The sequence below is a fragment of the Fukomys damarensis genome, unplaced genomic scaffold (assembly GCF_012274545.1).
Source record: "Fukomys damarensis isolate Sample0158 unplaced genomic scaffold, DMR_v1.0_HiC HiC_scaffold_18, whole genome shotgun sequence".
Lineage (NCBI taxonomy): Eukaryota > Metazoa > Chordata > Mammalia > Rodentia > Bathyergidae > Fukomys > Fukomys damarensis.
Window position 1 is genome coordinate 2,106,246 of NW_022900930.1, and position 19,295 is coordinate 2,125,540.

At 43.7% G+C, this 19,295-nt stretch overlaps 1 protein-coding gene and 1 non-coding gene across 4 annotated transcripts in view; one reads left to right on the top strand and one right to left on the bottom strand.

Annotated features, from left to right (window-relative positions):
- Zmat4 (zinc finger matrin-type 4) overlaps nucleotides 1–19,295 on the top strand; it is a 437,748-nt gene that overhangs the window by 144,191 nt on the left and 274,262 nt on the right. The window lies entirely within an intron of this gene.
- LOC117286830 lies at nucleotides 3,807–3,936 on the bottom strand. The gene has a single exon (XR_004517929.1). It is a non-coding gene; the product is annotated as a small nucleolar RNA SNORA40 (small nucleolar RNA).

Consider the following 19,295-nt stretch of genomic DNA (forward strand, 5'->3'; position numbering starts at 1 on the left):
TTTTTGAGACAGGGTCTCACTATGTAGTTGAGACTGCCCTGGAACTCACTATGTACCTCAGGCTGGTTTTGAACTCCCTGCGATCCTCCTGCCTCAGCCTCCCGAGTGCTGGGATTACAGGGGTGCGCCACCATGCCCGGTGAATGATTAATTTCTTGGAACCTCAGTTTTCCCAGTCAGGCTATAACACACTTTTCTCTTGCGGCTTTTGTGACTATTCAATGAAATGATATTTACAAGATGCACTGTTCCTGTGACACAATGAAGAACCCTAGGTAAATGACACAGACTTGCCTAAAGAAACTCATAACGTAGTGCATTAAAAATAACTATGGTTCCCATCATGTACATGTTGATTAACAGTCTGCACAAATATCTATGGAGGCCAGGGGCGAGTGGGTTGTGCCAAGGGGTCCAGTCGGGGGAGGTATTACTGAAATGTTGGCATTTACCGGGGTTGTTGGGTGTGAATGGCTTTTACCAGATGGAGGAAGCAGGCGTGAGAAGGAGGATAGCAATTTCTCAGGTGCATTTTCATCAAACATTGTTCAACCACAGGGCAGTGAGCTGAAACAGGCTTTTATGTAATCTTAGAGTCCTGCAGCCACGCTAGAATCGTGCCTTCTATTAGGTGGCAGTCTGTTAGCAGGTCTAACAGTTTGTTTTGTTTTTTATCCCTGGACATCATCTAGCAATAATGCCGATATTCTGTCATTCAAAAGCCATTTAGTGTCTCCTTATCATAGTAACGACCAGCGGGGTTCATAGCCACTGGGAAACTAGCTGTTTGGAGCCAAATTATTTTCTGTCCCCTCGCAGTTTGGTCCTGCAGGTTGCACCTAGACCTGGCCTCCTCGGCTGAGCTCTGATCGAAAGGGAGCACAGAGCCTCCAGCGGGGCCAGATTTGCAGACTCACCAGCATTGTCTTTGCCACTCAGGAGAGAACTACAGTCCAGCCCTCTGGGGTTCCGTGCCTGTCAAGAACCCTGGACATGGCACGGGGTGCGGAAGATGTTTGGATTCGAGAGCAAGAAGCATTTGCAGGCACTGTTTACCAAAGACCTCTTTGGAAACGTTTTCTTCTTATGTATCACAGATTTTGTAAACTTTTATCTGCCAATTATTTATTTATTGAGTCATTTTTCTCTTAGTAACACAAAATGAATGAAAATCAGTAAGCAGCAAAGGCAACAAGAAAATCTCACTTTCTGAAAGATGTGATGGATGCTTTTATTACATTGTGTGATCTCACAGGTGAATGCACCGTTTTCATTATGGATTCTGGTGAACTGAGTACAGCTCAGATCCAGCTCCAGTCCTTCTCAGGGGCTCTGATGGTGTGGGTGTCAGTAGTGAACAAAACAAACTTTGTCTTGTTCATATTTACACTAAAACACCGAGAGACTGAATATGCATGTGATGGAATCTGGTTAATGACAGCAGCCCTAATTTTTGTCTCTATTTCCAATTCAAGACCAAGCAGAGAAAGCCAAATATGTCCTCCAAACAGTAACAGGATGCCATGCTCTGATTAGCCCTGCTGCATCTTCTCTTTTCCAACAGCTTGCTATCAGGGGACACCTGAAGTCTACCTGTCTTCTCTTGCAAAGCTGTTCCACTCTTCTTGCCTCTGTGTCTCTTCCAAATACATGGGATGGTGGCTGACTCCGTGGTACCACAAGCTTCCCATAACCAGCCTCTGGTTTTCCTCTTCGATGGTCTCGGTTTATCTCTGTAGGGCTATAAAATGGGAGTAACAGTTGCCAACATACAGGCCTATCATAAGGTTCACTGGAGATCACTCTGGTTTGTTTAGCTTTGTTTTCACAGTACTTTCCTCTTCATGTATTCTATTGCTAGTACTCTCTCCACCAGCACCCTGCATTTATGAAGGATATAATATTTTAATTTACTTGCTTCTCTGTTCCTGCCTATCCTCTGCTTCCAGGGGCTGTGACAGTTTTGCATCCCAGCATTCCTTGGTGAAGGAGAGCTTGCACTTCTGTCCTGGGCAACTCATGTGGGTGTGGTGGCTTGTGGCAGCAGAGAAAGCTTGTTCCTGTTGCCCACCGCCTGCCTTTGCCTTCCGCACCCCCAGTCCTCAGGGTTACACAGCTCCAGAAACACTTAAATTGAAGCCAGCTGCCTATCATTATACCCACGGTCTATTGTTGCCGTTCTACTTCAGCTCCTTTGACCCTGGTTGTTGACAGTGCTGTTATTTTCATCTTTAAAAGCTTCAAATCATTTCTGTCTCCTGTTATAGCTCATCCACCTTTTAAAATTCCCCTGTTCCATACCCTACTGTTTATAATCTTCATTTGAATCTTCAACGCCTCCCCCGAATTTCAGAACAGGACATTTTCCCCTTGAGGTCACAGAGTAAAGTTAAATGTGAAATAAATTGTTATAGTTGATTGCCTTAGAGAAATTTTCAGTGATCCTGGGAACATTAGAGCCCAGGAGGATTTCAGAGATCATCTAGAGCATTGCAACTCATAGGTTTTCACTACTGACCCCTTTTATTCTTTTCTGTGTGCCTCACATGCTTTGAAAACAAAGTCATCTGTTTGGGAAATAGCACTGTCAAGTAAAAAGTGATTTGGTTTAATTCTGTTTTGTTTTGTTTTTTTTTTTTTGTTCTGGAAAGACATAATTAACTGTCCATCAAAATTACCAGTTGTTATTAGGTAAATTGTATTTTTCCATGGAGTTCTAATTCCCTCTGAAAGTGGAGGAACTTGACATTTGGGTAGCACGGACAGCTGGATAGCTGTGGATATTGATATGCTTCCCCTTAGTTCTGAAATATTCAGCATCACTTGAGAGTCCTAGCATCACTTTTGCAGGCCCCTGACCATCTTGGATTCCAGGATGAGAAAAACAGTGTGATCTACAGTCTTGTCACCAGGTGAAAGGAAGGGCCGAGTAAGTGCCCTATCCAGATTGGTAGGGCCCAGATTAAGACCCTGCTCCCCTAAATCCTATCCTTTGGCTTTTCCAGTGTCTCCAAGCATCTTGGGCATTGAAGTTACGGTGGGGTCCAGAGCCAGAGAGCTCTGCTATTCTGGGCGAGGTATAAGAATAGCTGGCCAGTACCAGGTACTTCTCTGCATACTGCAAATGCCTTCTGTGCATCAGAACAGGTCATCCTTGCAAACACCATATGAGGGGAACAGACACTACCTGCACTCCGTGGGGAGAGGACCCCAAGCACAGATTGAGAAACTTGACTCTGGTCACCTGGCTGGCAGGTGACAGGGACATGGCTGGAAAGACAGGAAACTGCAGCCAAGTTTCACTACATCTCTCTACAGGACAGATCATCAGCCTCTGCTGAGGGCTGGAGGACATGGACCCCACCTCAAGAATCAGTATCACTGATAAGTGGGCTGTATAAACCGTGAATCTTAACTCCACGTGGCCGATGCTCCTGTGGACACGTGCCCAGGCACAGGGAGGGACCCCCAGTCCACCCATGGGATGAGGGCGACGCAGTTTCCTGGAGAGAGTGACAGGGAGCTGATTCCCAAAGGAGTGATATAGGTGAGGCACATGAGGAGGGATGGGAGGGCTCTTCTGAGTGTGGGGTCAGCATGGCCTGACTTAAAAGAGACAGAAGTCAATGTTTTTCTGCAACATGAAGTGCTCACAGGCAGCTGTTAATTTCCTGAAGCCTCTCATAATTTTTGCATTTGCTTTGTTTTCTGAGGCGGTCAAACGATATATTCCACGCTTCGCTCACTCCTCTTGCCTCAGCCTCAGGAGTCCCAGGATCACAGGCTGTACCGCTGTACGTGGCAGTAGTATTCCTTCTCATGTGTATCAAAACTCATACTAAACAATGAGCTCTGGATTGCAAAAGAGGATTGATTAATTTTGCACCTGTCCATTAAGTCTTAGTCCATAATTTAAGACAGAAACACACACGTGCCATCCTGCAGCTTCTGTAACAAAAAGCCGCAAGCTAGGAGGTAAAACAAGACTGAGCTCTCACCCCGCTGGAGGTGCGTGTCTGAAGCCAGGTGTCCATGGGGTCCCTCGCTGCTCTCCCTGCTGGTGGTGACGGGGCACTTCCTTGGTTTGCAGCCACATCGGTCCCCCCTCAGCCACTGTCTCCACTTGCCTTCCTTCCCGGTGCGTATCTCAAGGTCAGCTTCCCGGAGTTATGGCTCGCTCTAAGCCAGTGTCCTCTTCTTAATGAATTACAACTGCGAAGATCCTATTTCTGAGTAATATCCCGTGTTTTATGGTCCGGCCTTGGAAGGACATGCAAGTCGGGAGCAAAAACAGGAGCTGAGATCGAAATGTTGATAAAGGCACCAGCACGACAGTGACATTTACATTATCAAAATGTTCTGTTTTCCCAAGTGACCCACTGCTGAATTCACGGTGAATTCATTTGTTTACCAGCACATGCTGTGTGGTTGGTACTTGCAGCATTAGCTGACCTTGGACTCATTATGTCCAGGCTGGCCTGGGATTTTGGGACAGTATCTCGCCTCAGCCTCCTGCGTCCCAGGATTACAGGCCCGCGTCACCATGCCCAGTACTCACCAGCATTTAAAGTACCTGTCCTGGACTCTGCTATATTTGCAACTTTTCTTTGAACTTCTAAGGCTTATTTGCTCTGAGTGTAATTGAGGACAATTGCTGCCCTGACATTCTTTCAAAGTTGAGGGCTCAAATAAATCTTCCTGTTTTTACCCTGAGAAATCATAGGGTATGTAAAGTGTTAACTCAGGGATGTTTTCTTCTTTGTTTTGAGGGTTTTTTAAATTTTTAAATTTTTTTTTGCCCTGGTCTCTGGTGCCTGCCATAATTAATCAATTGAGCTTCGACTGTGTACAGAGTACACAGAAACATAGGGTACAGGACACAGGAAAAGAAGGAAAGTTGGAGCTTATCAGGTAGCAGGAGAGAAGAGACATACATAAAGCAATTTAAATACCCGTTAGTGCTAATTGGCATTGCCCTGGTGTTAATGAAACAGGTGGTCAGAGAAGTGGTGTCTGCTGGGAGCTGGGGCAGTGAAGAGCGGCTTCCCGAGGCAGAGGTCTGGTGGGTAAAGCTGTGGGACTTGTTCCAGGCGAGACCAACTGTATTTGAAGCCTTTGCAGCAGGAATGAGGAAGGCACATAGGGAGGCCTTGTGAGAGAATTTCAGGGTGCCTTTCGAAGTGATTTGCGTTCCATACTTATTTAGAAAGGTCTTTTGAATTACCAATAAAAATACTCTTTTATATTCAAAGTAAGAAATCAAATCCACAACCCAATTAAAACATTAAACTTGTTTGGAACTGAGTCCCTTATAGATAGTAACAGTCACATGCATGGGGCAAAGCAATAAATTACTTTCATAGATATAATTATAAAACATTGTTTGAAATATGTTTAAATTGGTTTTTTTAAACAGAGTCTCACAATGTAGTCAGGCTGGCCTTGAGCTCACCCTCCTGCAGCCATTTTTTTTTTTTTTTTTTTTTTTTTTTTTTAATTTTTTTTTGTAACAGGGATGGAACTCGGGACCTTGTGTTTGGGAGGCAGGTGGTGGAACCACTGAGCTAAATCCTCGGCCCTGGCTAATATATTTTTAAAGTATGTGTCCAATGAAAAATAAAACTGTACATGGGTCAGGACAGATTTTCCGTGAAAGTCACACCACGTGATCTCTGGGTGTCCCCCAGAGTGAGGACAGTAGGACTTTCTTTCATAGGGAGAAATACCTGGCCAGAGAAAGCACAGCAGTGGGGAGTGCAGAGGTAGGTGCAGTAACAGAGGAGCTCAGTGGGAAATGTTTCTCTCCTTGCTGCTGGTGTTGGTGAGGTGGAGATTCTGTTTTGTAACGCTTGCATAGGCTTCAGTGTTTGCTTATGCTGACAGGAGGGGGCAAGTTTGGGCTAGGGGAAAAGAGACAATTCTGAGTACTGGGGTTTCAGTTAGGGTAGTGGGTATTTTGTCCGCGTTCATTTTTTATAACACATACATAATTCAGCGAATTATTTATGAGACAAAGAATGAGAATTTGGAGGGTATGTGTCTGGCCTTGTTGTAGGTAAATGAAACAGTCGTTCATGAACCTTTTCTTCGTCTCAGTGGTAGGGGTTGGTCTTCATGGAAAGCCCTTTCCAGAAATGTGGAAGGATGGAGGATTTCTAAACTGTTTATTCTCCAGGAGCGCAAAGCTCAGGAGAGGCTCAGCATTGTCGTACACACGGAACGTGACCAAAGTTGTGACCTTGCTTTGTTATAGCAAGTTGTGTAGCCCATGTGGCTTGGAAACAGCTCATTTATTTCCTACAGTTTGGGGGAGTCTATGATGGAGGTGCTCATCAACTCTTTTCCTGGTAGGGTTCTCTTCTCCGTGTGCAGCTGGAACTCTTGCTTTATCCTCACCTGAGAGAGGAAAGAGGAGAGAGAGAGAGGGATAATGAAACAGAGGGAGAGAGAAGAGAGCCAGGGAAGGGAGGGGGAAGGGGGAGAGAGAGAGAGAGAGAGAGAGAGAGAGAGAGAGAGAGGGGGGGGGGAAGAGAGAGAGAGAGGGAGGGAGGAGTTCTTCTACTAAGGACATTAATCCCACCTCTGAAAGCTTCACCCTTATTGCCCAATTACTTCCCAAAGACCCTCCTTCCAAATACCATACCACTGGGCACAAGGCTTCAGTTATGTAGATTTTGGAGGGACACAAACATCTAACCCATAAGAGGTGACGCTCTAGACTGGCTTTTGTCAGATATAATTTCAAAAGTCTAATTTAACTTAATAATTGCAGTGGAGTTTCACACGTTTCTTTTTCTATTCTCCAGTGGTTTGTTAGGAGCATTAGTGATTATCTTTTTTATTCCCTTAAATATGTAACATCTTCTTTGGTGAACTGTCTTTAACTAATACAGACAGTTCTCTCTGTAGCATTGAGAGCCAGTATTCCTCTTATCATAAACTGAGGGGCTGGTCTCACTGTGAACTCCTAAGTGTCCAAACTCCATTTATTCTCCAAACCCAGTTAATTTTGCTTTCTTCTTGAGGTCTCCAGATGCCTAGCCTTTTTTTTTCTCATTAGGCAGCATCTTGTAATAATTGTGCCTTTTTTGCCTGTTAACACAAGTGGAAAATAAGACTTAAAATTTTAAAGAAGTCATCATTTGCCGAAAATCGGCATCCAGGGAACAATGGCTAGGAGCCCTTAGGTAAAATCTGAGGGTCATAGCACCACACCACATTCCACAGCACCTCAGCACAGGGATTTCTGTGTGTTACTATTTGGAAAGAGGCATTGTTAATATACATTTGAAAAGGGCCATGGCTACAGATGAAAAAATATCAGATGTTGTCTGGAGGCTATTGACTTAGTTTACTCTGGACTGGGGTTGCTGTGTCACTATGGAGGGATTCATTTCATGATCAGAACAGGAGGAAAATTCAGTGGAAAGTCAGCTTTCCAACTGCCCTGAGTAAAGCCAGAGGTAATGGATCAGCCTTCCTGAGTAATTTTATACCTGTATTTTACATAAATTAGGGAGTAACATGCACACTGTTGGACTCTTGGTTTTTTCCCATCTAGTGATACATACACTGGCCATGTAGGTTGTGTGTGTGTGTGTGTGTGCGTGTGTGTGTGTGTGTGTGTGTGTGTGTGTCTGTGGCTCTGAAGCCTCATTACTCATGGATTCTGTATTTGCAAACTTGTCTACTTACTAAAATTTGCTTGTAACTCTGAGTCAATACATACACATGTTTGTGATCGTTCACAGTTGTCTGTGGAGCAGTGATACACGTGAGTCATCCCACTCATGTGTTTCCAGTTGAGGTCAAATGAGGAGATGCTCCGTGCTCTGGTTTCAGCCCATGATATAGACAAGTGTCCTTTCTGCGGTTGATTCAGCGCCATACTCTTCACACTTCAATGCTTTCTGCAGGTGGCTCCACTGTTTAGAGCACCCTCCTCCCAGGTGTACTGCGGGAACATTGTCCACAGTCCCTCGGCATAGGAGGGCTCTGGTGTGCCCTAGGCAGGAAGGCCATGTGTTAAACAAACATGAATTTGTTCAGGCGTGAATTAGAGCACCTGTGGTCATGAGTTTGATGTAAAGAATCATTGAATATATTAAATAATGTGTCTTTAAACAGAAACATGCACATATTGATTAGTTACATACATTAGTTATATATTGATTAATTGATGAAAATGTGACCACAGGCTCCAGGAAACTAATCCCGTGCTTCCCATAGGAGCGATGATTCAGTACTTGCTAATTCAGTGTTCACAGTGACTTAGTTTATAGAACATAACCACCACAACTAATGAGAATCAGCTGTGTTCACAGTATACATACATACACACATTATATATGTAGAGTTGCACAATAGTCTACCAGATAGGTATGTCATAGTTTATACACTATCCTACTAATGTATATTCGGGTTTTTCCTATTACTTGCTATTAGAAAGAAAGACAATAAATAAATATGTTTTCTTTTCTTTTTCAGGTATAACAGATTTATGTGAAAATTTCCTAGACGTGGGATGGTTGGATCAAAATATATGTACATTTATAAGCTCAATAGACATTTCTGAGTCATCTCCACAGAGACAGTACTCAGTTATGCTGCCTGGTGCTACCAGTGCCTACCATCTCTTGGAGCTCCTTTGTCCCTGAGCCAGGCAGCAGAATGGTCGCACACTCCTGTCTTTTCTTCGTATTTTCTAAGACCAACACACAGAACTTTATTTTTGAGAATATTTTCTGTGTGCTGGGGACATGAGAACAAGTTTAAGCATGCAGGTATTTTTAGCCCCCCCCCCCATAGAGGAGAGTGACAAGGCACAACACACAGGTCCCCATGAAAAAGCAGTCACAAAGAGTGAATGTGTAACGTCCTTTTATCTGGGTCTCTGCAGCACAACATGCGGTTTCTGGAATCTGTTTAGGGACAGGACTGCTGTTTCCATCTAGAAGACCTGAAGAGCAATTAGGAAACCCATTGACAAGAAGCAGTGCTTATTTGTTTGGCCCACTGTCTTAAGTTAGAAGTGAAAATTTAACCATTGGAAAATTCAACCATCTCCTGTTTTGCAAAGACCACAAGCCGAGAATGGCTTTTCCGTTTTTAAATGTTTGAATAAAATGAAAAAGAAGAAGACCATAAATTGTGACACATAAAGAGTATATGAAATCAGGTTCCAATACCCATGAACACAGTGTGGTTAGAGCCAGCCTCACTCCCACCTTTACGTCATGTCTACGACTGATCCGCACCACAGTGGAGGCCGTGCCTCCGAAAGTCTGAACTGCTCACTCTCTGGCCTTTGCCTTCCCTGCCTAAAGGGGATCCTTGTAGGGAAGGGAGAATGGGAGCTGCTGCTCCTCTCCGTGTGGATCTCCTTGCTCACAAGAATTACACCTTCAGGGCACAGTGCGTCTCGGAGAGTCCCTGTCCACACTCCTTTGGCAGAGGTTTAGTTTCTTTATGTGCGGAAGGTTAACAGTTTTGCCCAGTAGGAAATGCCATTTCAGCCCCCTGAGCTAGAAGCTGCATTGTTGATATTTTGCTTTTTTTCTTTAGGACAGATTTTTTAGAAATTTATTTTTATTAGTACATGTTTGCAATACACAGCGATTCGTTCATCGTGGGGAGTTGGTACGCGGCCTTAGCGCATCTGATTTCTTTTTCCATCTCATTCCCTTTCCCTTCCTCCTCCGTCCCTCCACCTGCTGAGGGGATCAATGCAGATAATTTGAAATTGATGAACAGGATGTGTGGTAAGAATGTGACTTTGGAGTGCTGTGCAAACAGGGAAGGCGGCTTGTTCCTTATGGCATCTGCGCACCAAAGCTGGTATGACAACCAAAATTCCGGAATTTTCCAGGATAGCCCAGATGTGGGATGGTCTTTCTTATATTGCAAGCTACCTCTCCAATCTGTACCCCAAAGTGGAATGAGAATTTTGTTTTACAGACCCGAATTCGTAGAGAAAACAGGTTCTGCATAACAACATTTGGATCAGGGATGGGCCACACACCCGATGGTAGCCATAAGAGTTTATTCCCTAGTGATGTAGCTGTCTTATGTCTGTGCCACTACCAAACAGCCTAACAGTGCATTTCCCAGAACACATCCCTCTCCTGAAGCTGTGCATGAACTACATGGGAAGTACGGATGGGAGAATTCCTCACCAGTGCAAAACTGTCGTCTACTGCTTCAGCTGCACAGACTTTCTGGAGCTGAGACTGAGCTTGGGACCCTGGTGTGAAGCTCAATTGCACAAACACATACGGCATCATTACTGCTTCTATCTAGACTCTGACACATGTCAGAGCAAAGAAGTCCCTGAAATGATCACTGCAAAGAAAGTTTTGTAACCAGTAGAGATAGTGTCACGGGTCCTCGACAGCTAAAAAGCCTTGTACCTGCACCGCCTACCCTGTTCTCTGTAACTCCATTGTTCTTTCCTTACATATCACTGTACACATTCTCTTGTTAGTGTGCTGTTTAGTAACTTTGTGTGTGAGGCTCCGTACTAAACACTTCCATTCCAACTTCACAAACACCACATTGCTGCGAATCTTTATTGCCTTTGTTTAAAAAGATGACACTGAAACTTAAGTCAGAAGTCATGTGCTTTGTAATCCACGTAGCCAAGATTCAGCGTTAGTGCAGCTTGGCTCTAGATTTTCAGGTCTGCATCATTATGTATTCTTCATGCATTCATTCTTTAATGTAAGAACGATTAATGGGTTGTATACCAAGCATGAGCTGCTGTGTTTGCTGAGAATTTAGTGGGCAAATGAAATAGATACAGTTTCAGTTTATAGCATTTAGGAGGGTAGTGAAGGAAATGGACATTCGCCTTTTAAGAACTATGCAGATTGCAGACATATAAAGGAAGGAAAGTAGTGGAAAAGCTTGGAACTGAGCATGAACAAGGTCTTTGGGGTCAGAGAAAGCTTTCCTGAGCAGGTGTTTCTTAAGTTGTGTTTGGAAGCTCGTTAGGGATTAAATAAGTGGAAACCTGAGAGGGGGAAGAGAATTCGAGGCAGAGGGAGCAGCTGGTGCTGGTGCCAAGTCCCTGAAGCCCGAGCAGAGAGGCGTCCTCGTGGAGAAAACAGAGCTGGTCTGAGATAGAGTCAGGTCTGAAATGTTAGTTTTATGTGCTGGCTCTTTTTAGGGGCCCTAGCTCGGGTTTACAGGACTCTAGATTTGGTGAAGCCTCACCCAGATCTTCTGTTTTCTCTGCCTTTCTGCTCTACTTCTTTCTTTTAAGTGTCTAGATGTTAAACATGTCGTTCCTGTCTGAAGTTACTTTCCTTGATAGATTTCTTTGGTTAGCGTGCAATAATTCCCCAAAAGGTAAGTTTATTCTTTTCTTAAATCTCAGTTCTTTTCCAAAACTGTGTATCATTCATTCCTGGTCACATCTTCCCTCCTGTAACAGGGTCCATCTGCCTTTCTCTCTTGTCCAGCTGTAGGAGAGGTCTGAGAGAGCCTCACGTGTTTGCTTTTCTTTGTCTTCCATCGCACACTGTGTCTTTACTCTCCTAAAGCTGTGCCATAAATCATGCTTGCTGTCTTCCCACTGGGTGACCCCGTGTGACCACTCTGTTTCTCCTTAGTAAATTCCGGCCATTCCTCATGCTCAGAGTGTTATTCTTGCACAACAAAGAAGACTGTTTTCATCACTGTGTTCTGACTGTGACTGTGTGGTATTTGGCTCTATGTGGAGATCTACATCTTGCATGTAATGTGCATATTATTTCTTTTCCTTCTTCTCTTTCTCCTCTCTCTCCCTCTCCCCCCTCCTCCCTCTCCTCCATCCCTCCTCTTTCTCCTTCTTCTTCCTTCTCTTAGAATCAGCCACGGGGTAGGCGTGACATTATAATGTAAGATACATTTATAACCTCATGTGACCTGGATTTGGTGCGGGTAATGCTGACATGAATGTCTCCTGGTAAACAAGAGAAGACTACAGAAAATGTCTTCAAGGAGTAGCAGTGACCTACTGAGTTCTACTAATGTGCAGTTAAATGTCTTTTTAGACTTAAATTCAAAACATCTTTCCTAAGCCTGTGCCCTGAGTCGCAGTCAGTACCGGAGCTTGGTGTGCATCACATTGTGTGATTCTCAGAACAGTGTGTTATGTAACCATTGTTTACAGGTTCACAGAGGAGATAGAAGGTTGGGGTAGGGCCCTGGAAGCAGAGAATGGATCCAAACGGAGCTTATCCAGTTATACTAGCATTTTCATCTTGCCAATTCCTTTGATGAAGTGTGTTTATTTATTTTTCCTTTTTTTCCGTTAAGTTCATTGGTACATTTTAGGCATACATAATGATCGCGTTCCTCGTTGAGAATCTGTACCTGCACAGGATGTATTTTGGTTTTTCTTTTTTCCCCCCTCCCCCTCCCTCCCTTCCACCCATCTACCTCTCCCTACTTACAAAAAATTTTGTTTCCACTTTTTCCTTCTTTTTTCATATTTCTTTCTTTCCCTTCTTTCCTTTCTCGCCCCCTCCCCCTTTCACTCACTCCTGGCTTTGCCATTTCACATGAGTGACATGAATAGTTCTAGGGACCCGGGGAAACATCTTCCTGGGAATTGCTCAAGGGTTTCTTTTACTACAAGCTTGCAGTGGGCAGCAGCAGTGGTCAGAGGTTCATGCTAATTATGTTCTTTTTCCTCAGGTCTGAGAGTTGCAGAATAAAATTTTTAGGTTTTCGGTACTGTGATGCCATCAGTTCAGGGTCTTGCAAGGCACAGGACATGGTGCCTGGACACTGCCCTGAGGTCGAATCTGGCTTCCAGTTCTGCCAGCTGAGCAACCTTGATCATGTTCCTCAATTTTTCTTAGGCTCAGTTTCCTCATCTGAAAATCACGAAAAGTGAGTGTGATGAAAACGTAAAGTAGGGAATACAAGACCTAGAGAGAGAGTGGCTCGCTCAGCAGTGGTTCCTTCTGTCTCCTTTCTAATGGCCTGGATAATAAGGAATTTCTGTCTGATTGTATATTTGATAGGGAGGAAAAACAACAAAACATTAATTAGCATAAGCTAATTGGTAAATTCAGTGGTCTGTATTCCAGGATTAAATGCTGCTTAGAGATGGATTTTATTTTTCTGTAGAAACCCTAAGTAATTGCCCAGGAGCTAGGAAAACCTAAAGAAAATATGACTGTTCAATACCACTCTTGTTTTAAAGAGCCTAAACCAATACGGAGTGAAAAATACGGGGTTGGCATTTATACACTGGAGCTGTGCACAGAGGAACATGTACGTCTTGTCAGTACTCGGCTGTTGTCCAGTCCCAGTATTTAAGTCTAGCTGGAAGAGAGTAAGATACTGAGAGCAGCTCTGGCTGACCGTGTGCAGGGCCCTCAGCCACGTGCTCAGAGCACTCGGCTGTACTCCTCTCCCTCCGGCTCCCGGGAGCATCGTTCAGTCTTGGCACAGTGACTCTAATAGATATTAAAAATGTGACTGTTTCAGCGTGTCATCCTTGAAGCCCCATTGAAGCTCTCTCTGCGGAAGCATACGGAGGCGAGCATGGTACAAGACCATTACCTGCTTGCAACAGGAACCATTCCTTTTGATCTGTGACCCTGTAGAGCAAAGTAGTCTCGTAATTGTGTATAATTTGTCTATTAGCTTTGTCTTGGCGCCAAGCACAGTTAAAAGAAAACTCACACAGAAAAAGAGATTATTTTTGTTGTGAATTCATGAAGGAAGAACGCATTTTCTGCAGAGTCATTAGCTCAGTTTTACAGCTGACCTTTAGAGGAATTGTCTATGACTTCAGCTGCTGAGGCACTCAGCAGATATTACCCTCCATATAATCTAAATCGTCATTATAGCTTTGGCTATAAGCACTGAAAATGGATCATAAGACGCAATGTTGGTTTTTACAATTTTTTTATATTTTACTGAAAAGACAAAATCTTGTTTCATTGGTGCACTGAATGATGGTTGACCTTTTCTTATTAAATTTCAGCTGTATGCAATCCTAGAAGGTCACGGGTTGGCATTAGCAACCTCAGAAGTAAAGGCCATGGTGTCACATCCTAGAACTGACAAATTAGTTTGTTTGAGCTCTCATTATTCATTATATCTTTTGTTGCCAAAAGTATTGGAGGGGCATGGAAAAATTTAAGGAGGAATTATTGCTTGAAATCTCTTGAACACTGAGATATAAGGATTTTTACTGTGTCTCTCCTCACACCCCCTTGCCATATAGACATTGCATTTTTATGGTGTGTGTGTGTGTGTGTGTGTGTGTGTGTGTGTGCGCGCGCGTGTGCTCTAATATCTTCTCATGGACATCAGTCCTCTCCTTTCATAGCTAATGATGCCAATAGGAGGGAAAGAGACGGGAGAGGAAAAAGGGGAAATTAGTGCTATTGAGGGAAAATAAACTTAAATCATAACCAATCAATGAACAGTAGAGCTCAAAAGGGCAGTTAAGGCCTCTCAGTGAAGTCTACAAAGCCTACAGCCTGTCTGCCTTGCCCTTGGACTTCCACAAAGGCCAAGAGATTGTGGATGAGTCGCTTAACTTTCCTCCTTTGTTTCTTCCTTTGAACGAATTGTTTCCTTCCCATTTTAACAGTATGTGATTTAAATATTCTATGGAAACTGATACTGTGGCTGATAAGTAATAGGGATTAGCAGAGTGCTTATAATTTCTACTGTTTCTTTTATTTTCCAGTGAAGTAATTACTCATTCACATAAGCCATTAACCTGTATTTAGTGTCTGTTCCAGACTCAGACTAAAAGATGAGCAAATAGGGTCTCAGACCCTATTGAAAAGCCATTTTCAGAAGTTTTTGTCTATATAATCGAAGAAAAGATACTTAAAGATTTAAGCTAGTGTAATGACGTGATCACATTGGGATTTCTGAAAGTATTCTCTTACAGTGCAGAGAAGATTCTAGAAGTGGAGTTGGAGGGCTGTTCAAAGTCCGTGCTAGTGGTTCAGGGTAGATGTGACTGGAGTGTGGAAGAGGGTAGAAGAGGTGGAGATTAGATGGGAACAGATGGAGAGATTTGGAGTTGATATAGTCAGTGATTGAGAAATGATTGAATTAAGGGCCCTAAGTTTTCTTGTATCATACTCTTTGGCTTAGTCTGCCAGCCTTGGCTCAGGGTTGGCCAAGTTGTTTACATTGGTCCAGGGCATTGTGGACCCCACATCATGAGCAGAGATGTGGAAAATATATGCATTACCCTTGGGCTCTTGCATCCACTCTGGGACAGCCTGCTGGAAGATGAAAAAACATGTGGAAAGGCACGGGGAGCCCAGGTGGACATCACTAGAGGCCTCAGAATGAGCTACTGCCAGCCAAGAAGACTTTTGGGAGCAAGAGTCTGGCTCTAACCAGAAGCACCCAGTGTAGTCTGGTGTGTTGAATCTAGACGTGCTGACTTTGAAGACTGATGGGGACATTCAAAAAACAGGCGATCATCAAGGAGTGATCAAGGTGGTAATTTGTGTGTGATCTGTGTGGTTGCCAACCACTAAAGATAGTTTGAAGTGAAAAGGAAGCATCCTAGAAACTCATAGCCTGGGAAGACGAGACCATGAAATATTCGTGGATGAAACATACAGAAGATAGAGGAAAACTAGGCGTATGCTGTGTCAGGTGAGCTAAGAGAGGCTTGGATAGTTCCAGTCAAGTTAATGATAGCAGGTAAGACCAGCTGTAAAACAAAACTACTGGGTATTTTACTACTGTATGTTCCATAAAATATATACTGAACGGCCTATTTCTCCATACCAGAATGGCAGCTCTGGTTCTGAGAACAATTCTGCAGTCCTCCTCCTGCTTCTTTACCCCCTTAGAGCCGTTGTGCTCAAAACACACCTCATCCTAGAGTCTTGGTTTGAGCAACACCTATGTGTTCATGTGTACTTAGGTGAAAATGACTTGTAAGCCTGGCCTTTGTTTTTCTCCGATCACTGAGTCTTGAACACAAAGAAACGTCTCTATTCCAGTAAATGCAGGTCCACCATGTTTTCAACGTACCTCTTACTTGGATCACCTCTTTACAGTGCTTCTTATACAGTGGTAATAAAGCCCTGAAGTCACAGAATTATATATTTGTGGATATTTTCAGTGTAAAAAAATCCAGTCAGTAGCCTTATTTTTCTCTCTCCCAAATCTGCCTTGTTCCCTACATTTCTGTTTATGATTTGATTAATAACACCAAACTTCTTTCACTCCCCAGGCTAAACGCTGTTGAGTTCTGTTTGACCTACTCGCCTGCCGTACACAGATTCTGTGATTCTGCCCTGTCTGACATTGCTCAACTCATTTCTGTCCCTTCCTGCCATTTCAGAATGGGATCAAGCCTTTGTGAGCTCCCACTTGGCGTGATGCCTTTGCCTCTTGACCCTTGTTCTAAGTCTGTTTTTTCTTCTATCCAGCCTAGAAATTTTGCTGCCAAAATTGCCTTTCTTATGTAAGGATCTGATCTTGTCCTCATTTTTATTAGACACTGCTGTCGCTTAGGTCTTGAATGTACCCTGTGTCCATGTCTTAAAGACTTCGTCTCCAGTGTGGCATTATTGGGAGGTGGTAGAACCTGTAGAGGTTGAGGATATTTGGATGACCTTAGGTCTTTGGGGAACTTTCCCTTGAAGGGGACAGTAGGACCTCAGGGCAACCCTTCTTCTTTGCTTCCTGACTGTGGAGGTGTTGAGATGGTTTTCTCCACCAAGTGCTCCCACCAGTGCCATCTGCCAACCTTGACAGAGGCTCAAAGGGATGAATCTGGCCAATCTTAGGCTGGGAACTCCAAAGCCATGAACCACAATTAATCCCTTCTCTTCATAAGTTAATTGTCTCAGGTGTTTTATTATAGTAACGTGCAACTGACTGATACATACACCTGTGATCCATTTTCTCATAAGATAAAAAGTACACTTCTTTATGGAGTAGTTAAGGTCCCTTCTAAAGGATGACATCTGGAGCTTGCTTCATTTATTTTTGTTTGAAATTCAGTGGAAATCTCACGATATCAGAAGAGAATCCTGCTAACAGGTTTCCTTCTTCCTAAATTGTCAGCCAAATGTAGCCATAGCTTTATGCCCCTGTATGAAGATACAGACCTACATCCAGGGAAGGAGTTGCTTGACCTTCCAGGGTGGGCATCTGTAATGTGTGAGTTGCAGCTGAGCAGAACCAGATACAAAGGGAACTGGAAACGGGGAGAGGCGTCGGACTCTATGTGTTCTTCACTTAGTGCAGAGACAGTGGGCACTGGGTGCAACTTCTCACGTTGCTCTGCTTCATTTAGGACGTGAAAGATCGGGTGCTCTGATGTTTGCATGAAAGCATGAAAGGAAGTGAGCTTGATTAATAAGCCAGCTGGAGACCTGCTGGTCACGCCCACTGGCCTCTCCATCCCCATACCTTCCCCATTGCTTCCACTTCCTCTCCCAGCTTTGAGGAGGGAGCCTCCTCTCTCTGCCAGCTAGGGACAGACTCTTCAGAGCAATCTGTACGAAGGGCCTAAGGCCGTGTCACTATCTGTGAACTGATCTCTGCTACTTTCTAGGAGAAAGAAATACCTTAGCTTGCTGTGTTAGAGAATCTTAGGGATTTTCTTACTATGCTCTTACCAGACTATATCCCAGGCTGTCCTGTTGCACCCAACTCCAAGAATTCACCTAGGTGAGCCCGTCATGCAAAACCAGACATTGCTCATTCCTTCCTGGAAGCATTGACTACAGGCCTTCCCACTCTTACGTTAAAGCTGTTCATCCTTCCAGAAATGGATACCGGTTCTCTTCCTTCTTTGTCTGGAGCAGGCCATTCTCCGTTCTTAGTACAGCTCCAATAGTACCTGTGTCCTGAAGGACCCTGTGATCTGTGACCACCCAGCCAGAACTGACCTCTCCTCCCCCAGGCCTGCTCTCCATGTTCCCCTCTGTGGTGTACAGATCTATGTTTCCCGTGTACAGAGGGTTTATTGCTTTATGATGAGGGATTTTATCAGGCAGCCCCTTTACGTAGTGCGTGCTCATTGTTTTTGCGATGGGAGAATAAATGAATGTGAGAATAACCCCTGGATTTGAGCCAGACCTGAGTGCGACATCACTTGTACGTGAGACTTTGTGGCCTTTGGGAAATGTTTAGTGCACAGCCTCACTCAGGACAGCCTTGATCTGCTTCTGATTTCTCCCTGACATCTTGGGACCATTAGGCTGTGATCAGTAACTCAGTTCAGCTGTCATCTCAGGTTACTGCTTTCAGGTGTGGACCGAAGAAGCAACCCAATTAAATACGTTTTAAAGCCCTGGATTCTTGTAGAGCAGGGAAAGAGCTCAGTTATTCAAAAGCTCCTTTCAGGGAAGTCAGCCTCTGGCCGACTCAGAAATCCGGCCACATTGTTTTCCTAATGAAAGATCTTGATTTTTTTTTCTCATTATAAAGTGGTATACAGTGATTATTGTTTTCAGTCATGTTCTATCTACTTTAGTGGAAAACTGAAATCCCACCCGGAAGAGTCATCACTGTTAACAGTGTGGTATGTACTGCTCTTTTCCGGCTGCTTTGCTGTTGTTTAGCTGCAAATTATCTATCCATGCACATATTTATATGTCAGAGGTGTCTGTTATATATAAACAAGATGTTAGACATTTACAGACGTAAACCGTATATGTTATATAATCTATATATAATTTCTCTGCAGAAGTGGGATCATACTATTAATAATGATGTGTAGTCTACTTTTTATGCACTAAAATAGTCTAGTTGAATTTCTGTTCCAGCACTTACAGATATCTTAGTTTTAATGCTCTATCTTGTGGTGTTGAAATGATAGTCTATAGTTTATTGAACCAGTCTCTTATAATAAAAATTAAGTCCGTTCCAAATTTGCAATCTGTTTGAGTTCATGTGTGCAGTATTTGGGGCCGTCCCCGGATGGCATTCCTATGGCACATCGCAGGCCTGCCTCATAGCCCTTTGGATAGAGATGGTCACACTGCCCCCAGATAGACGGCACAGATGGCTATTCCCACCGGCAATGTATGAAGGTCCGCGTTGTACCTGTCCTGTACATTTTCCCCCATATCCCTGCCCTCCCTTCACCCCCCCACCCTCCCCTATTTACAAAGACTTTGTTTCCATTTTTTCCTTTTCTCTTATTTTTTCCCTTATTTCCTTTCCCCTACCTTCCTACTTCCCCTGCACCTTTAGCCCTTTTCTTCCTATTTCACATTATCAGTTATACAATTAGGGTCTTATTTATACTTTTAGTTTTTCACATCAGAGAAATTTCGGCATTTACACATGTG